General features: G+C 45.1%; 15 non-coding genes across 15 annotated transcripts; all 15 read left to right on the forward strand.

Annotated features, from left to right (window-relative positions):
• Positions 1-73: 73 nt before the first annotated feature.
• On the forward strand, positions 74-266 carry LOC141160179 (U2 spliceosomal RNA). The gene has a single exon (XR_012250140.1). It is a non-coding gene; the product is annotated as a U2 spliceosomal RNA (small nuclear RNA).
• A 1,122-nt stretch (positions 267-1,388) lies between these two features.
• LOC141160772 (U2 spliceosomal RNA) lies at positions 1,389-1,579 on the forward strand. Its single transcript, XR_012250525.1, has one exon. It is a non-coding gene; the product is annotated as a U2 spliceosomal RNA (small nuclear RNA).
• Positions 1,580-2,691: 1,112 nt separating this feature from the next.
• LOC141160773 (U2 spliceosomal RNA) lies at positions 2,692-2,882 on the forward strand. The gene has a single exon (XR_012250526.1). It is a non-coding gene; the product is annotated as a U2 spliceosomal RNA (small nuclear RNA).
• Positions 2,883-3,998: 1,116 nt separating this feature from the next.
• LOC141160774 (U2 spliceosomal RNA) lies at positions 3,999-4,189 on the forward strand. Its single transcript, XR_012250527.1, has one exon. It is a non-coding gene; the product is annotated as a U2 spliceosomal RNA (small nuclear RNA).
• Positions 4,190-5,309: 1,120 nt separating this feature from the next.
• LOC141160775 (U2 spliceosomal RNA) lies at positions 5,310-5,500 on the forward strand. Its single transcript, XR_012250528.1, has one exon. It is a non-coding gene; the product is annotated as a U2 spliceosomal RNA (small nuclear RNA).
• A 1,115-nt stretch (positions 5,501-6,615) lies between these two features.
• On the forward strand, positions 6,616-6,806 carry LOC141157786 (U2 spliceosomal RNA). The gene has a single exon (XR_012247826.1). It is a non-coding gene; the product is annotated as a U2 spliceosomal RNA (small nuclear RNA).
• A 1,116-nt stretch (positions 6,807-7,922) lies between these two features.
• LOC141157787 (U2 spliceosomal RNA) lies at positions 7,923-8,113 on the forward strand. The gene has a single exon (XR_012247827.1). It is a non-coding gene; the product is annotated as a U2 spliceosomal RNA (small nuclear RNA).
• A 1,116-nt stretch (positions 8,114-9,229) lies between these two features.
• Positions 9,230-9,420, forward strand: LOC141157788 (U2 spliceosomal RNA). The gene has a single exon (XR_012247828.1). It is a non-coding gene; the product is annotated as a U2 spliceosomal RNA (small nuclear RNA).
• A 1,112-nt stretch (positions 9,421-10,532) lies between these two features.
• On the forward strand, positions 10,533-10,723 carry LOC141157789 (U2 spliceosomal RNA). The gene has a single exon (XR_012247829.1). It is a non-coding gene; the product is annotated as a U2 spliceosomal RNA (small nuclear RNA).
• Positions 10,724-11,834: 1,111 nt separating this feature from the next.
• LOC141157790 (U2 spliceosomal RNA) lies at positions 11,835-12,025 on the forward strand. The gene has a single exon (XR_012247830.1). It is a non-coding gene; the product is annotated as a U2 spliceosomal RNA (small nuclear RNA).
• A 1,117-nt stretch (positions 12,026-13,142) lies between these two features.
• Positions 13,143-13,333, forward strand: LOC141157792 (U2 spliceosomal RNA). Its single transcript, XR_012247832.1, has one exon. It is a non-coding gene; the product is annotated as a U2 spliceosomal RNA (small nuclear RNA).
• A 1,116-nt stretch (positions 13,334-14,449) lies between these two features.
• On the forward strand, positions 14,450-14,640 carry LOC141157793 (U2 spliceosomal RNA). The gene has a single exon (XR_012247833.1). It is a non-coding gene; the product is annotated as a U2 spliceosomal RNA (small nuclear RNA).
• A 1,114-nt stretch (positions 14,641-15,754) lies between these two features.
• LOC141157794 (U2 spliceosomal RNA) lies at positions 15,755-15,945 on the forward strand. The gene has a single exon (XR_012247834.1). It is a non-coding gene; the product is annotated as a U2 spliceosomal RNA (small nuclear RNA).
• Positions 15,946-17,064: 1,119 nt separating this feature from the next.
• On the forward strand, positions 17,065-17,255 carry LOC141157795 (U2 spliceosomal RNA). The gene has a single exon (XR_012247835.1). It is a non-coding gene; the product is annotated as a U2 spliceosomal RNA (small nuclear RNA).
• A 1,117-nt stretch (positions 17,256-18,372) lies between these two features.
• Positions 18,373-18,563, forward strand: LOC141157796 (U2 spliceosomal RNA). Its single transcript, XR_012247836.1, has one exon. It is a non-coding gene; the product is annotated as a U2 spliceosomal RNA (small nuclear RNA).
• The last annotated feature ends 241 nt before the right edge of the window (positions 18,564-18,804 follow it).

Raw genomic sequence — 18,804 nt, forward strand, 5'->3', positions numbered from 1 at the left:
TTCATTTGTCTTTTAACGTTTGGTATTTGTCTAATTATGCTTGTAATTTGTTAAAGTTTTAATAAACGGTTTTATCCCTCTGCAGGGGATAGCCAAATTAAAAAAAAAAAAAATCTGTTCTTATCAGTTTAATATCTGATACGTCCCCTATCTGGGGACCATATATTAAATGGATTTTTAGAACAGGGAGATGGAAAAAGAGCTTGCTCTGTCCACTCCACGCATTGACCTGGTATTGCAGTATCTCCAGGACCGGTGCACCCCTTCTTTAATGCAGTTTCTAAAATCAGAAAGAATTGAATTCAATGCTTTTTGTTCATTTGGCTTGTTTGTCGGATTTTGGGATGGACTCTTTGGCTTTGCTTTTCTTCTCCTCATTGGATTTTTCATGTTAAAAGTTGCAGAAGCCAGATGACAAGCTCATTTTGGTTCAACTTCAGCAACTGTGCATTGCATTGCCATGTAATGTAATGCAATGCTATCTATCTAGCTCTCCCTCTATACTTCCTTTTGGATAAACAGACATATTAGGCAAGCATTTTGGAGCTTTCACCTAAATAACTACAGGTGGTGAGATAAGCTGCACAATATAATTGACCTTTCAGTATATTGTTGCACACACACCATCTATTTAGCAAATGCCCTTGTTATCAACAGCAGCCTTTTAAACTCACCTGAGCTAACAGGTATGTGAGCTGGTTACTCTGCTGCGCTTAAAATTTCTTTTTTGGTTTGCTACAATGCCTTTTCTGAAACGTTGTCTCCCTCTACTGGAACACTGACTTCTTTCATTTAATGCCTGCAGACTATAAAAGAGAAACCAACCCAAAAAGTTTGGTTGATTAGTCTGTGGCATTCTTTTAAACTGTTGCTTATGGCGGTCTCTGTGAGCTTCTCAGTGACATTCAGCCATCCAGGTATCCCGCCTGCAGTAGACGGAATGTGGCAATGGAACGCTGGCTGCGCGTGTCATAATAGGGTCTGAGCCCTTATATACCTGCGCACAGCAGCAGCCACCTTCAGTCTGCTGCTGGACAGCCAGCAGCAGCAGCAGCAGGAGAGGTAATTAATCAGCAACCCTCCTGCTAAGGGTAGACAGCTGCTCGTTCCACCCCTCCCCCCCCCCCCGCCTTAATTGGTTCTCCTCCCTTCCAACGGTGTTGAGGCGGGTGGGAACAGCCGGGGGTTGAGGGTACTGTGCTAAAAGAGGTGGAGTTATGCAGATCTAAAACGCGTGGATTGCAGCAGCAGCAAGCCGAAAAGTGCAGGCATGTGAGGGATCTAGAGGTTGACAGCATGTCTTCTTAACGGGAGTCCAGGTGGCCATCTCCACAAATGGACTTTTCAGAATCCTTGGGTGGCACCGTAGTCGGAAACCAATTCTGGTTATCGCTTCTCGGCCTTTTGGCTAAGATCAAGTGTAGTATCTGTTCTTATCAGTTTAATATCTGATACGTCCCCTATCTGGGGACCATATATTAAATGGATTTTTAGAACAGGGAGATGGAAAAAGAGCTTGCTCTGTCCACTCCACGCATTGACCTGGTATTGCAGTATCTCCAGGACCGGTGCACCCCTTCTTTAATGCAGTTTCTAAAATCAGAAAGAATTGAATTCAATGCTTTTTGTTCATTTGGCTTGTTTGTCGGATTTTGGGATGGACTCTTTGGCTTTGCTTTTCTTCTCCTCATTGGATTTTTCATGTTAAAAGTTGCAGAAGCCAGATGACAAGCTCATTTTGGTTCAACTTCAGCAACTGTGCATTGCATTGCCATGTAATCTAATGCAATGCTATCTATCTAGCTCTCCCTCTATACTTCCTTTTGGATAAATAGACATATTAGGCAAGCATTTTGGAGCTTTCACCTAAATAACTACAGGTGGTGAGATAAGCTGCACAATATAGTTGACCTTTCAGTATATTGTTGCACACACACCATCTATTTAGCAAATGCCCTTGTTATCAACAGCAGCCTTTTAAACTCACCTGAGCTAACAGGTATGTGAGCTGGTTACTCTGCTGCGCTTAAAATTTCTTTTTTGGTTTGCTACAATGCCTTTTCTGAAACGTTGTCTCCCTCTGCTGGAACACTGACTTCTTTCATTTAATGCCTGCAGACTATAAAAGAGAAACCAACCCAAAAAGTTTGGTTGATTAGTCTGTGGCATTCTTTTAAACTGTTGCTTATGGCGGTCTCTGTGAGCTTCTCAGTGACATTCAGCCATCCAGGTATCCCGCCTGCAGTAGACGGAATGTGGCAATGGAACGCTGGCTGCGCGTGTCATAATAGGCTCTGAGCCTTTATATACCTGCGCACAGCAGCAGCCACCTTCAGTCTGCTGCTGGACAGCCAGCAGCAGCAGCAGGAGAGGTAATTAATCAGCAACCCTCTTGCTAAGGGTAGACAGCTGCTCGTTCCACCCCCCCCCCGCCTTAATTGGTTCTCCTCCCTTCCAACGGTGTTGAGGCGGGTGGGAACAGCCGGGGGTTGAGGGTACAGTGCTAAAAGAGGTGGAGTTATGCAGATCTAAAACGCGTGGATTGCAGCAGCAGCAAGCCGAAAAGTGCAGGCATGTGAGGGATCTAGAGGTTGACAGCATGTCTTCTTAACGGGAGTCCAGGTGGCCATCTCCACAAATGGACTTTTCAGAATCCTTGGGTGGCACCGTAGTCGGAAACCAATTCTGGTTATCGCTTCTCGGCCTTTTGGCTAAGATCAAGTGTAGTATCTGTTCTTATCAGTTTAATATCTGATACGTCCCCTATCTGGGGACCATATATTAAATGGATTTTTAGAACAGGGAGATGGAAAAAGAGCTTGCTCTGTCCACTCCACGCATTGACCTGGTATTGCAGTATCTCCAGGACCGGTGCACCCCTTCTTTAATGCAGTTTCTAAAATCAGAAAGAATTGAATTCAATGCTTTTTGTTCATTTGGCTTGTTTGTCGGATTTTGGGATGGACTCTTTGGCTTTGCTTTTCTTCTCCTCATTGGATTTTTCATGTTAAAAGTTGCAGAAGCCAGATGACAAGCTCATTTTGGTTCAACTTCAGCAACTGTGCATTGCATTGCCATGTAATGTAATGCAATGCTATCTATCTAGCTCTCCCTCTATACTTCCTTTTGGATAAACAGACATATTAGGCAAGCATTTTGGAGCTTTCACCTAAATAACTACAGGTGGTGAGATAAGCTGCACAATATAATTGACCTTTCAGTATATTGTTGCACACACACCATCTATTTAGCAAATGCCCTTGTTATCAACAGCAGCCTTTTAAACTCACCTGAGCTAACAGGTATGTGCGCTGGTTACTCTGCTGCGCTTAAAATTTCTTTTTTGGTTTGCTACAATGCCTTTTCTGAAACGTTGTCTCCCTCTGCTGGAACACTGACTTCTTTCATTTAATGCCTGCAGACTATAAAAGAGAAACCAACCCAAAAAGTTTGGTTGATTAGTCTGTGGCATTCTTTTAAACTGTTGCTTATGGCGGTCTCTGTGAGCTTCTCAGTGACATTCAGCCATCCAGGTATCCCGCCTGCAGTAGACGGAATGTGGCAATGGAACGCTGGCTGCGCGTGTCATAATAGGCTCTGAGCCTTTATATACCTGCGCACAGCAGCAGCCACCTTCAGTCTGCTGCTGGACAGCCAGCAGCAGCAGCAGCAGGAGAGGTAATTAATCAGCAACCCTCCTGCTAAGGGTAGACAGCTGCTCGTTCCACCCCCCCCCCCGCCTTAATTGGTTCTCCTCCCTTCCAACGGTGTTGAGGCGGGTGGGAACAGCCGGGGGTTGAGGGTACTGTGCTAAAAGAGGTGGAGTTATGCAGATCTAAAACGCGTGGATTGCAGCAGCAGCAAGCCGAAAAGTGCAGGCATGTGAGGGATCTAGAGGTTGACAGCATGTCTTCTTAACGGGAGTCCAGGTGGCCATCTCCACAAATGGACTTTTCAGAATCCTTGGGTGGCACCGTAGTCGGAAACCAATTCTGGTTATCGCTTCTCGGCCTTTTGGCTAAGATCAAGTGTAGTATCTGTTCTTATCAGTTTAATATCTGATACGTCCCCTATCTGGGGACCATATATTAAATGGATTTTTAGAACAGGGAGATGGAAAAAGAGCTTGCTCTGTCCACTCCACGCATTGACCTGGTATTGCAGTATCTCCAGGACCGGTGCACCCCTTCTTTAATGCAGTTTCTAAAATCAGAAAGAATTGAATTCAATGCTTTTTGTTCATTTGGCTTGTTTGTCGGATTTTGGGATGGACTCTTTGGCTTTGCTTTTCTTCTCCTCATTGGATTTTTCATGTTAAAAGTTGCAGAAGCCAGATGACAAGCTCATTTTGGTTCAACTTCAGCAACTGTGCATTGCATTGCCATGTAATGTAATGCAATGCTATCTATCTAGCTCTCCCTCTATACTTCCTTTTGGATAAACAGACATATTAGGCAAGCATTTTGGAGCTTTCACCTAAATAACTACAGGTGGTGAGATAAGCTGCACAATATAATTGACCTTTCAGTATATTGTTGCACACACACCATCTATTTAGCAAATGCCCTTGTTATCAACAGCAGCCTTTTAAACTCACCTGAGCTAACAGGTATGTGAGCTGGTTACTCTGCTGCGCTTAAAATTTCTTTTTTGGTTTGCTACAATGCCTTTTCTGAAACGTTGTCTCCCTCTGCTGGAACACTGACTTCTTTCATTTAATGCCTGCAGACTATAAAAGAGAAACCAACCCAAAAAGTTTGGTTGATTAGTCTGTGGCATTCTTTTAAACTGTTGCTTATGGCGGTCTCTGTGAGCTTCTCAGTGACATTCAGCCATCCAGGTATCCCGCCTGCAGTAGACGGAATGTGGCAATGGAACGCTGGCTGCGCGTGTCATAATAGGCTCTGAGCCTTTATATACCTGCGCACAGCAGCAGCCACCTTCAGTCTGCTGCTGGACAGCCAGCAGCAGCAGCAGCAGGAGAGGTAATTAATCAGCAACCCTCCTGCTAAGGGTAGACAGCTGCTCGTTCCACCCCCCCCCCCCCCCGCCTTAATTGGTTCTCCTCCCTTCCAACGGTGTTGAGGCGGGTGGGAACAGCCGGGGGTTGAGGGTACTGTGCTAAAAGAGGTGGAGTTATGTAGATCTAAAACGCGTGGATTGCAGCAGCAGCAAGCCGAAAAGTGCAGGCATGTGAGGGATCTAGAGGTTGACAGCATGTCTTCTTAACGGGAGTCCAGGTGGCCATCTCCACAAATGGACTTTTCAAAATCCTTGGGTGGTACCGTAGTCGGAAACCAATTCTGGTTATCGCTTCTCGGCCTTTTGGCTAAGATCAAGTGTAGTATCTGTTCTTATCAGTTTAATATCTGATACGTCCCCTATCTGGGGACCATATATTAAATGGATTTTTAGAACAGGGAGATGGAAAAAGAGCTTGCTCTGTCCACTCCACGCATTGACCTGGTATTGCAGTATCTCCAGGACCGGTGCACCCCTTCTTTAATGCAGTTTCTAAAATCAGAAAGAATTGAATTCAATGCTTTTTGTTCATTTGGCTTGTTTGTCGGATTTTGGGATGGACTCTTTGGCTTTGCTTTTCTTCTCCTCATTGGATTTTTCATGTTAAAAGTTGCAGAAGCCAGATGACAAGCTCATTTTGGTTCAACTTCAGCAACTGTGCATTGCATTGCCATGTAATGTAATGCAATGCTATCTATCTAGCTCTCCCTCTATACTTCCTTTTGGATAAACAGACATATTAGGCAAGCATTTTGGAGCTTTCACCTAAATAACTACAGGTGGTGAGATAAGCTGCACAATATAATTGACCTTTCAGTATATTGTTGCACACACACCATCTATTTAGCAAATGCCCTTGTTATCAACAGCAGCCTTTTAAACTCACCTGAGCTAACAGGTATGTGAGCTGGTTACTCTGCTGCGCTTAAAATTTCTTTTTGGTTTGCTACAATGCCTTTTCTGAAACGTTGTCTCCCTCTGCTGGAACACTGACTTCTTTCATTTAATGCCTGCAGACTATAAAAGAGAAACCAACCCAAAAAGTTTGGTTGATTAGTCTGTGGCATTCTTTTAAACTGTTGCTTATGGCGGTCTCTGTGAGCTTCTCAGTGACATTCAGCCATCCAGGTATCCCGCCTGCAGTAGACGGAATGTGGCAATGGAACGCTGGCTGCGCGTGTCATAATAGGCTCTGAGCCTTTATATACCTGCGCACAGCAGCAGCCACCTTCAGTCTGCTGCTGGACAGCCAGCAGCAGCAGCAGCAGCAGGAGAGGTAATTAATCAGCAACTCTCCTGCTAAGGGTAGACAGCTGCTCGTTCCACCCCCCCCGCCTTAATTGGTTCTCCTCCCTTCCAACGGTGTTGAGGCGGGTGGGAACAGCCGGGGGTTGAGGGTACTGTGCTAAAAGAGGTGGAGTTATGCAGATCTAAAACGCGTGGATTGCAGCAGCAGCAAGCCGAAAAGTGCAGGCATGTGAGGGATCTAGAGGTTGACAGCATGTCTTCTTAACGGGAGTCCAGGTGGCCATCTCCACAAATGGACTTTTCAGAATCCTTGGGTGGCACCGTAGTCGGAAACCAATTCTGGTTATCGCTTCTCGGCCTTTTGGCTAAGATCAAGTGTAGTATCTGTTCTTATCAGTTTAATATCTGATACGTCCCCTATCTGGGGACCATATATTAAATGGATTTTTAGAACAGGGAGATGGAAAAAGAGCTTGCTCTGTCCACTCCACGCATTGACCTGGTATTGCAGTATCTCCAGGACCGGTGCACCCCTTCTTTAATGCAGTTTCTAAAATCAGAAAGAATTGAATTCAATGCTTTTTGTTCATTTGGCTTGTTTGTCGGATTTTGGGATGGACTCTGGCTTTGCTTTTCTTCTCCTCATTGGATTTTTCATGTTAAAAGTTGCAGAAGCCAGATGACAAGCTCATTTTGGTTCAACTTCAGCAACTGTGCATTGCATTGCCATGTAATGTAATGCAATGCTATCTATCTAGCTCTCCCTCTATACTTCCTTTTGGATAAACAGACATATTAGGCAAGCATTTTGGAGCTTTCACCTAAATAACTACAGGTGGTGAGATAAGCTGCACAATATAATTGACCTTTCAGTATATTGTTGCACACACACCATCTATTTAGCAAATGCCCTTGTTATCAACAGCAGCCTTTTAAACTCACCTGAGCTAACAGGTATGTGAGCTGGTTACTCTGCTGCGCTTAAAATTTCTTTTTTGGTTTGCTACAATGCCTTTTCTGAAACGTTGTCTCCCTCTGCTGGAACACTGACTTCTTTCATTTAATGCTTGCAGACTATAAAAGAGAAACCAACCCAAAAAGTTTGGTTGATTAGTCTGTGGCATTCTTTTAAACTGTTGCTTATGGCGGTCTCTGTGAGCTTCTCAGTGACATTCAGCCATCCAGGTATCCCGCCTGCAGTAGACGGAATGTGGCAATGGAACGCTGGCTGCGCGTGTCATAATAGGCTCTGAGCCTTTATATACCTGCGCACAGCAGCAGCCACCTTCAGTCTGCTGCTGGACAGCCAGCAGCAGCAGCAGCAGCAGGAGAGGTAATTAATCAGCAACCCTCCTGCTAAGGGTAGACAGCTGCTCGTTCCACCCCCCCCCCGCCTTAATTGGTTCTCCTCCCTTCCAACGGTGTTGAGGCGGGTGGGAACAGCCGGGGGTTGAGGGTACTGTGCTAAAAGAGGTGGAGTTATGCAGATCTAAAACGCGTGGATTGCAGCAGCAGCAAGCCGAAAAGTGCAGGCATGTGAGGGATCTAGAGGTTGACAGCATGTCTTCTTAACGGGAGTCCAGGTGGCCATCTCCACAAATGGACTTTTCAGAATCCTTGGGTGGCACCGTAGTCGGAAACCAATTCTGGTTATCGCTTCTCGGCCTTTTGGCTAAGATCAAGTGTAGTATCTGTTCTTATCAGTTTAATATCTGATACGTCCCCTATCTGGGGACCATATATTAAATGGATTTTTAGAACAGGGAGATGGAAAAAGAGCTTGCTCTGTCCACTCCACGCATTGACCTGGTATTGCAGTATCTCCAGGACCGGTGCACCCCTTCTTTAATGCAGTTTCTAAAATCAGAAAGAATTGAATTCAATGCTTTTTGTTCATTTGGCTTGTTTGTCGGATTTTGGGATGGACTCTTTGGCTTTGCTTTTCTTCTCCTCATTGGATTTTTCATGTTAAAAGTTGCAGAAGCCAGATGACAAGCTCATTTTGGTTCAACTTCAGCAACTGTGCATTACATTGCCATGTAATGTAATGCAATGCTATCTATCTAGCTCTCCCTCTATACTTCCTTTTGGATAAACAGACATATTAGGCAAGCATTTTGGAGCTTTCACCTAAATAACTACAGGTGGTGAGATAAGCTGCACAATATAATTGACCTTTCAGTATATTGTTGCACACACACCATCTATTTAGCAAATGCCCTTGTTATCAACAGCAGCCTTTTAAACTCACCTGAGCTAACAGGTATGTGAGCTGGTTACTCTGCTGCGCTTAAAATTTCTTTTTTGGTTTGCTACAATGCGTTTTCTGAAACGTTGTCTCCCTCTGCTGGAACACTGACTTCTTTCATTTAATGCCTGCAGACTATAAAAGAGAAACCAACCCAAAAAGTTTGGTTGATTAGTCTGTGGCATTCTTTTAAACTGTTGCTTATGGCGGTCTCTGTGAGCTTCTCAGTGACATTCAGCCATCCAGGTATCCCGCCTGCAGTAGACGGAATGTGGCAATGGAACGCTGGCTGCGCGTGTCATAATAGGCTCTGAGCCTTTATATACCTGCGCACAGCAGCAGCGACCTTCAGTCTGCTGCTGGACAGCCAGCAGCAGCAGCAGCAGGAGAGGTAATTAATCAGCAACCCTCCTGCTAAGGGTAGACAGCTGCTCGTTCCACCCCCCCCCCCGCCTTAATTGGTTCTCCTCCCTTCCAACGGTGTTGAGGCGGGTGGGAACAGCCGGGAGTTGAGGGTACTGTGCTAAAAGAGGTGGAGTTATGCAGATCTAAAACGCGTGGATTGCAGCAGCAGCAAGCCGAAAAGTGCAGGCATGTGAGGGATCTAGAGGTTGACAGCATTTCTTCTTAACGGGAGTCCAGGTGGCCATCTCCACAAATGGACTTTTCAGAATCCTTGGGTGGCACCGTAGTCGGAAACCAATTCTGGTTATCGCTTCTCGGCCTTTTGGCTAAGATCAAGTGTAGTATCTGTTCTTATCAGTTTAATATCTGATACGTCCCCTATCTGGGGACCATATATTAAATGGATTTTTAGAACAGGGAGATGGAAAAAGAGCTTGCTCTGTCCACTCCACGCATTGACCTGGTATTGCAGTATCTCCAGGACCGGTGCACCCCTTCTTTAATGCAGTTTCTAAAATCAGAAAGAATTGAATTCAATGCTTTTTGTTCATTTGGCTTGTTTGTCGGATTTTGGGATGGACTCTTTGGCTTTGCTTTTCTTCTCCTCATTGGATTTTTCATGTTAAAAGTTGCAGAAGCCAGATGACAAGCTCATTTTGGTTCAACTTCAGCAACTGTGCATTGCATTGCCATGTAATGTAATGCAATGCTATCTATCTAGCTCTCCCTCTATACTTCCTTTTGGATAAACAGACATATTAGGCAAGCATTTTGGAGCTTTCACCTAAATAACTACAGGTGGTGAGATAAGCTGCACAATATAATTGACCTTTCAGTATATTGTTGCACACACACCATCTATTTAGCAAATGCCCTTGTTATCAACAGCAGCCTTTTAAACTCACCTGAGCTAACAGGTATGTGAGCTGGTTACTCTGCTGCGCTTAAAATTTCTTTTTTGGTTTGCTACAATGCCTTTTCTGAAACGTTGTCTCCCTCTGCTGGAACACTGACTTCTTTCATTTAATGCCTGCAGACTATAAAAGAGAAACCAACCCAAAAAGTTTGGTTGATTAGTCTGTGGCATTCTTTTAAACTGTTGCTTATGGCGGTCTCTGTGAGCTTCTCAGTGACATTCAGCCATCCAGGTATCCCGCCTGCAGTAGACGGAATGTGGCAATGGAACGCTGGCTGCGCGTGTCATAATAGGCTCTGAGCCTTTATATACCTGCGCACAGCAGCAGCCACCTTCAGTCTGCTGCTGGACAGCCAGCAGCAGCAGCAGGAGAGGTAATTAATCAGCAACCCTCCTGCTAAGGGTAGACAGCTGCTCGTTCCACCCCCCCCCCGCCTTAATTGGTTCTCCTCCCTTCCAACGGTGTTGAGGCGGGTGGGAACAGCCGGGGGTTGAGGGTACTGTGCTAAAAGAGGTGGAGTTATGCAGATCTAAAACGCGTGGATTGCAGCAGCAGCAAGCCGAAAAGTGCAGGCATGTGAGGGATCTAGAGGTTGACAGCATGTCTTCTTAACGGGAGTCCAGGTGGCCATCTCCACAAATGGACTTTTCAGAATCCTTGGGTGGCACCGTAGTCGGAAACCAATTCTGGTTATCGCTTCTCGGCCTTTTGGCTAAGATCAAGTGTAGTATCTGTTCTTATCAGTTTAATATCTGATACGTCCCCTATCTGGGGACCATATATTAAATGGATTTTTAGAACAGGGAGATGGAAAAAGAGCTTGCTCTGTCCACTCCACGCATTGACCTGGTATTGCAGTATCTCCAGGACCGGTGCACCCCTTCTTTAATGCAGTTTCTAAAATCAGAAAGAATTGAATTCAATGCTTTTTGTTCATTTGGCTTGTTTGTCGGATTTTGGGATGGACTCTTTGGCTTTGCTTTTCTTCTCCTCATTGGATTTTTCATGTTAAAAGTTGCAGAAGCCAGATGACAAGCTCATTTTGGTTCAACTTCAGCAACTGTGCATTGCATTGCCATGTAATGTAATGCAATGCTATCTATCTAGCTCTCCCTCTATACTTCCTTTTGGATAAACAGACATATTAGGCAAGCATTTTGGAGCTTTCACCTAAATAACTACAGGTGGTGAGATAAGCTGCACAATATAATTGACCTTTCAGTATATTGTTGCACACACACCATCTATTTAGCAAATGCCCTTGTTATCAACAGCAGCCTTTTAAACTCACCTGAGCTAACAGGTATGTGAGCTGGTTACTCTGCTGCGCTTAAAATTTCTTTTTTGGTTTGCTACAATGCCTTTTCTGAAACGTTGTCTCCCTCTGCTGGAACACTGACTTCTTTCATTTAATGCCTGCAGACTATAAAAGAGAAACCAACCCAAAAAGTTTGGTTGATTAGTCTGTGGCATTCTTTTAAACTGTTGCTTATGGCGGTCTCTGTGAGCTTCTCAGTGACATTCAGCCATCCAGGTATCCCGCCTGCAGTAGATGGAATGTGGCAATGGAACGCTGGCTGCGCGTGTCATAATAGGCTCTGAGCCTTTATATACCTGCGCACAGCAGCAGCCACCTTCAGTCTGCTGCTGGACAGCCAGCAGCAGCAGCAGGAGAGGTAATTAATCAGCAACCCTCCTGCTAAGGGTAGACAGCTGCTCGTTCCACCCCCCCCCGCCTTAATTGGTTCTCCTCCCTTCCAACGGTGTTGAGGCGGGTGGGAACAGCCGGGGGTTGAGGGTACTGTGCTAAAAGAGGTGGAGTTATGCAGATCTAAAACGCGTGGATTGCAGCAGCAGCAAGCCGAAAAGTGCAGGCATGTGAGGGATCTAGAGGTTGACAGCATGTCTTCTTAACGGGAGTCCAGGTGGCCATCTCCACAAATGGACTTTTCAGAATCCTTGGGTGGCACCGTAGTCGGAAACCAATTCTGGTTATCGCTTCTCGGCCTTTTGGCTAAGATCAAGTGTAGTATCTGTTCTTATCAGTTTAATATCTGATACGTCCCCTATCTGGGGACCATATATTAAATGGATTTTTAGAACAGGGAGATGGAAAAAGAGCTTGCTCTGTCCACTCCACGCATTGACCTGGTATTGCAGTATCTCCAGGACCGGTGCACCCCTTCTTTAATGCAGTTTCTAAAATCAGAAAGAATTGAATTCAATGCTTTTTGTTCATTTGGCTTGTTTGTCGGATTTTGGGATGGACTCTTTGGCTTTGCTTTTCTTCTCCTCATTGGATTTTTCATGTTAAAAGTTGCAGAAGCCAGATGACAAGCTCATTTTGGTTCAACTTCAGCAACTGTGCATTGCATTGCCATGTAATGTAATGCAATGCTATCTATCTAGCTCTCCCTCTATACTTCCTTTTGGATAAACAGACATATTAGGCAAGCATTTTGGAGCTTTCACCTAAATAACTACAGGTGGTGAGATAAGCTGCACAATATAATTGACCTTTCAGTATATTGTTGCACACACACCATCTATTTAGCAAATGCCCTTGTTATCAACAGCAGCCTTTTAAACTCACCTGAGCTAACAGGTATGTGAGCTGGTTACTCTGCTGCGCTTAAAATTTCTTTATTGGTTTGCTACAATGCCTTTTCTGAAACGTTGTCTCCCTCTGCTGGAACACTGACTTCTTTCATTTAATGCCTGCAGACTATAAAAGAGAAACCAACCCAAAAAGTTTGGTTGATTAGTCTGTGGCATTCTTTTAAACTGTTGCTTATGGCGGTCTCTGTGAGCTTCTCAGTGACATTCAGCCATCCAGGTATCCCGCCTGCAGTAGACGGAATGTGGCAATGGAACGCTGGCTGCGCGTGTCATAATAGGCTCTGAGCCTTTATATACCTGCGCACAGCAGCAGCCACCTTCAGTCTGCTGCTGGACAGCCAGCAGCAGCAGCAGCAGGAGAGGTAATTAATCAGCAACCCTCCTGCTAAGGGTAGACAGCTGCTCGTTCCACCCCCCCCCCCCGCCTTAATTGGTTCTCCTCCCTTCCAACGGTGTTGAGGCGGGTGGGAACAGCCGGGGGTTGAGGGTACTGTACTAAAAGAGGTGGAGTTATGCAGATCTAAAACGCGTGGATTGCAGCAGCAGCAAGCCGAAAAGTGCAGGCATGTGAGGGATCTAGAGGTTGACAGCATGTCTTCTTAACGGGAGTCCAGGTGGCCATCTCCACAAATGGACTTTTCAGAATCCTTGGGTGGCACCGTAGTCGGAAACCAATTCTGGTTATCGCTTCTCGGCCTTTTGGCTAAGATCAAGTGTAGTATCTGTTCTTATCAGTTTAATATCTGATACGTCCCCTATCTGGGGACCATATATTAAATGGATTTTTAGAACAGGGAGATGGAAAAAGAGCTTGCTCTGTCCACTCCACGCATTGACCTGGTATTGCAGTATCTCCAGGACCGGTGCACCCCTTCTTTAATGCAGTTTCTAAAATCAGAAAGAATTGAATTCAATGCTTTTTGTTCATTTGGCTTGTTTGTCGGATTTTGGGATGGACTCTTTGGCTTTGCTTTTCTTCTCCTCATTGGATTTTTCATGTTAAAAGTTGCAGAAGCCAGATGACAAGCTCATTTTGGTTCAACTTCAGCAACTGTGCATTGCATTGCCATGTAATGTAATGCAATGCTATCTATCTAGCTCTCCCTCTATACTTCCTTTTGGATAAACAGACATATTAGGCAAGCATTTTGGAGCTTTCACCTAAATAACTACAGGTGGTGAGATAAGCTGCACAATATAATTGACCTTTCAGTATATTGTTGCACACACACCATCTATTTAGCAAATGCCCTTGTTATCAACAGCAGCCTTTTAAACTCACCTGAGCTAACAGGTATGTGAGCTGGTTACTCTGCTGCGCTTAAAATTTCTTTTTTGGTTTGCTACAATGCCTTTTCTGAAACGTTGTCTCCCTCTGCTGGAACACTGACTTCTTTCATTTAATGCCTGCAGACTATAAAAGAGAAACCAACCCAAAAAGTTTGGTTGATTAGTCTGTGGCATTCTTTTAAACTGTTGCTTATGGCGGTCTCTGTGAGCTTCTCAGTGACATTCAGCCATCCAGGTATCCCGCCTGCAGTAGACGGAATGTGGCAATGGAACGCTGGCTGCGCGTGTCATAATAGGCTCTGAGCCTTTATATACCTGCGCACAGCAGCAGCCACCTTCAGTCTGCTGCTGGACAGCCAGCAGCAGCAGCAGCAGGAGAGGTAATTAATCAGCAACCCTCCTGCTAAGGGTAGACAGCTGCTCGTTCCACCCCCCCCCCCGCCTTAATTGGTTCTCCTCCCTTCCAACGGTGTTGAGGCGGGTGGGAACAGCCGGGGGTTGAGGGTACTGTGCTAAAAGAGGTGGAGTTATGCAGATCTAAAACGCGTGGATTGCAGCAGCAGCAAGCCGAAAAGTGCAGGCATGTGAGGGATCTAGAGGTTGACAGCATGTCTTCTTAACGGGAGTCCAGGTGGCCATCTCCACAAATGGACTTTTCAGAATCCTTGGGTGGCACCGTAGTCGGAAACCAATTCTGGTTATCGCTTCTCGGCCTTTTGGCTAAGATCAAGTGTAGTATCTGTTCTTATCAGTTTAATATCTGATACGTCCCCTATCTGGGGACCATATATTAAATGGATTTTTAGAACAGGGAGATGGAAAAAGAGCTTGCTCTGTCCACTCCACGCATTGACCTGGTATTGCAGTATCTCCAGGACCGGTGCACCCCTTCTTTAATGCAGTTTCTAAAATCAGAAAGAATTGAATTCAATGCTTTTTGTTCATTTGGCTTGTTTGTCGGATTTTGGGATGGACTCTTTGGCTTTGCTTTTCTTCTCCTCATTGGATTTTTCATGTTAAAAGTTGCAGAAGCCAGATGACAAGCTCATTTTGGTTCAACTTCAGCAACTGTGCATTGCATTGCCATGTAATGTAATGCAATGCTATCTATCTAGCTCTCCCTCTATACTTCCTTTTGGATAAACAGACATATTAGGCAAGCATTTTGGAGCTTTCACCTAAATAACTACAGGTGGTGAGATAAGCTGCACAATATAATTGACCTTTCAGTATATTGTTGCACACACACCATCTATTTAGCAAATGCCCTTGTTATCAACAGCAGCCTTTTAAACTCACCTGAGCTTACAGGTATGTGAGCTGGTTACTCTGCTGCGCTTAAAATTTCTTTTTTGGTTTGCTACAATGCCTTTTCTGAAACGTTGTCTCCCTCTGCTGGAACACTGACTTCTTTCATTTAATGCCTGCAGACTATAAAAGAGAAACCAACCCAAAAAGTTTGGTTGATTAGTCTGTGGCATTCTTTTAAACTGTTGCTTATGGCGGTCTCTGTGAGCTTCTCAGTGACATTCAGCCATCCAGGTATCCCGCCTGCAGTAGACGGAATGTGGCAATGGAACGCTGGCTGCGCGTGTCATAATAGGCTCTGAGCCTTTATATACCTGCGCACAGCAGCAGCCACCTTCAGTCTGCTGCTGGACAGCCAGCAGCAGCAGCAGCAGGAGAGGTAATTAATCAGCAACCCTCCTGCTAAGGGTAGACAGCTGCTCGTTCCACCCCCCCCCGCCTTAATTGGTTCTCCTCCCTTCCAACGGTGTTGAGGCGGGTGGGAACAGCCGGGGGTTGAGGGTACTGTGCTAAAAGAGGTGGAGTTATGCAGATCTAAAACGCGTGGATTGCAGCAGCAGCAAGCCGAAAAGTGCAGGCATGTGAGGGATCTAGAGGTTGACAGCATGTCTTCTTAACGGGAGTCCAGGTGGCCATCTCCACAAATGGACTTTTCAGAATCCTTGGGTGGCACCGTAGTCGGAAACCAATTCTGGTTATCGCTTCTCGGCCTTTTGGCTAAGATCAAGTGTAGTATCTGTTCTTATCAGTTTAATATCTGATACGTCCCCTATCTGGGGACCATATATTAAATGGATTTTTAGAACAGGGAGATGGAAAAAGAGCTTGCTCTGTCCACTCCACGCATTGACCTGGTATTGCAGTATCTCCAGGACCGGTGCACCCCTTCTTTAATGCAGTTTCTAAAATCAGAAAGAATTGAATTCAATGCTTTTTGTTCATTTGGCTTGTTTGTCGGATTTTGGGATGGACTCTTTGGCTTTGCTTTTCTTCTCCTCATTGGATTTTTCATATTAAAAGTTGCAGAAGCCAGATGACAAGCTCATTTTGGTTCAACTTCAGCAACTGTGCATTGCATTGCCATGTAATGTAATGCAATGCTATCTATCTAGCTCTCCCTCTATACTTCCTTTTGGATAAACAGACATATTAGGCAAGCATTTTGGAGCTTTCACCTAAATAACTACAGGTGGTGAGATAAGCTGCACAATATAATTGACCTTTCAGTATATTGTTGCACACACACCATCTATTTAGCAAATGCCCTTGTTATCAACAGCAGCCTTTTAAACTCACCTGAGCTAACAGGTATGTGAGCTGGTTACTCTGCTGCGCTTAAAATTTCTTTTTTGGTTTGCTACAATGCCTTTTCTGAAACGTTGTCTCCCTCTGCTGGAACACTGACTTCTTTCATTTAATGCCTGCAGACTATAAAAGAGAAACCAACCCAAAAAGTTTGGTTGATTAGTCTGTGGCATTCTTTTAAACTGTTGCTTATGGCGGTCTCTGTGAGCTTCTCAGTGACATTCAGCCATCCAGGTATCCCGCCTGCAGTAGACGGAATGTGGCAATGGAACGCTGGCTGCGCGTGTCATAACAGGCTCTGAGCCTTTATATACCTGCGCACAGCAGCAGCCACCTTCAGTCTGCTGCTGGACAGCCAGCAGCAGCAGCAGCAGGAGAGGTAATTAATCAGCAACCCTCCTGCTAAGGGTAGACAGCTGCTCGTTCCACCCCCCCCCCCCCCGCCTTAATTGGCTCTCCTCCCTTCCAACGGTGTTGAGGCGGGTGGGAACAGCCGGGGGTTGAGGGTACTGTGCTAAAAGAGGTGGAGTTATGCAGATCTAAAACGCGTGGATTGCAGCAGCAGCAAGCCGAAAAGTGCAGGCATGTGAGGGATCTAGAGGTTGACAGCATGTCTTCTTAACGGGAGTCCAGGTGGCCATCTCCACAAATAGACTTTTCAGAATCCTTGGGTGGCACCGTAGTCGGAAACCAATTCTGGTTATCGCTTCTCGGCCTTTTGGCTAAGATCAAGTGTAGTATCTGTTCTTATCAGTTTAATATCTGATACGTCCCCTATCTGGGGACCATATATTAAATGGATTTTTAGAACAGGGAGATGGAAAAAGAGCTTGCTCTGTCCACTCCACGCATTGACCTGGTATTGCAGTATCTCCAGGACCGGTGCACCCCTTCTTTAATGCAGTTTCTAAAATCAGAAAGAATTGAATTCAATGCTTTTTGTTCATTTGGCTTGTTTGTCGGATTTTGGGATGGACTCTTTGGCTTTGCTTTTCTTCTCCTCATTGGATTTTTCATGTTAAAAGTTGCAGAAGCCAGATGACAAGCTCATTTTGGTTCAACTTCAGCAACTGTGCATTGCATTGCCATGTAATGTAATGCAATGCTATCTATCTAGCTCTCCCTCTATACTTCCTTTTGGATAAACAGACATATTAGGCAAGCATTTTGGAGCTTTCACCTAAATAACTACAGGTGGTGAGATAAGCTGCACAATATAATTGACCTTTCAGTATATTGTTGCACACACACCATCTATTTAGCAAATGCCCTTGTTATCAACAGCAGCCTTTTAAACTCACCTGAGCTAACAGGTATGTGAGCTGGTTACTCTGCTGCGCTTAAAATTTCTTTTTTGGTTTGCTACAATGCCTTTTCTGAAACGTTGTCTCCCTCTGCTGGAACACTGACTTCTTTCATTTAATGCCTGCAGACTATAAAAGAGAAACCAACCCAAAAAGTTTGGTTGATTAGTCTGTGGCATTCTTTTAAACTGTTGCTTATGGCGGTCTCTGTGAGCTTCTCAGTGACATTCAGCCATCCAGGTATCCCGCCTGCAGTAGACGGAATGTGGCAATGGAACGCTGGCTGCGCGTGTCATAATAGGCTCTGAGCCTTTATATACCTGCGCACAGCAGCAGCCACCTTCAGTCTGCTGCTGGACAGCCAGCAGCAGCAGCAGCAGGAGAGGTAATTAATCAGCAACCCTCCTGCTAAGGGTAGACAGCTGCTCGTTCCACCCCCCCCCCCCGCCTTAATTGGTTCTCCTCCCTTCCAACGGTGTTGAGGCGGGTGGGAACAGCCGGGGGTTGAGGGTACTGTGCTAAAAGAGGTGGAGTTATGCAGATCTAAAACACGTGGATTGCAGCAGCAGCAAGCCGAAAAGTGCAGGCATGTGAGGGATCTAGAGGTTGACAGCATGTCTTCTTAACGGGAGTCCAGGTGGCCATCTCCACAAATAGACTTTTCAGAATCCTTGGGTGGCACCGTAGTCGGAAACCAATTCTGGTTATCGCTTCTCGGCCTTTTGGCTAAGATCAAGTGTAGTATCTGTTCTTATCAGTTTAATATCTGATACGTCCCCTATCTGGGGACCATATATTAAATGGATTTTTAGAACAGGGAGATGGAAAAAGAGCTTGCTCTGTCCACTCCACGCATTGACCTGGTATTGCAGTATCTCCAGGACCGGTGCACCCCTTCTTTAATGCAGTTTCTAAAATCAGAAAGAATTGAATTCAATGCTTTTTGTTCATTTGGCTTGTTTGTCGGATTTTGGGATGGACTCTTTGGCTTTGCTTTTCTTCTCCTCATTGGATTTTTCATGTTAAAAGTTGCAGAAGCCAGATGACAAGCTCATTTTGGTTCAACTTCAGCAACTGTGCATTGCATTGCCATGTAATGTAATGCAATGCTATCTATCTAGCTCTCCCTCTATACTTC

The sequence above is a fragment of the Phyllobates terribilis genome, unplaced genomic scaffold, assembly GCF_046119375.1.
Source record: "Phyllobates terribilis strain yellow unplaced genomic scaffold, ASM4611937v1 Scaffold_8__6_contigs__length_399053987, whole genome shotgun sequence".
Taxonomy (NCBI): Eukaryota; Metazoa; Chordata; class Amphibia; order Anura; family Dendrobatidae; genus Phyllobates; species Phyllobates terribilis.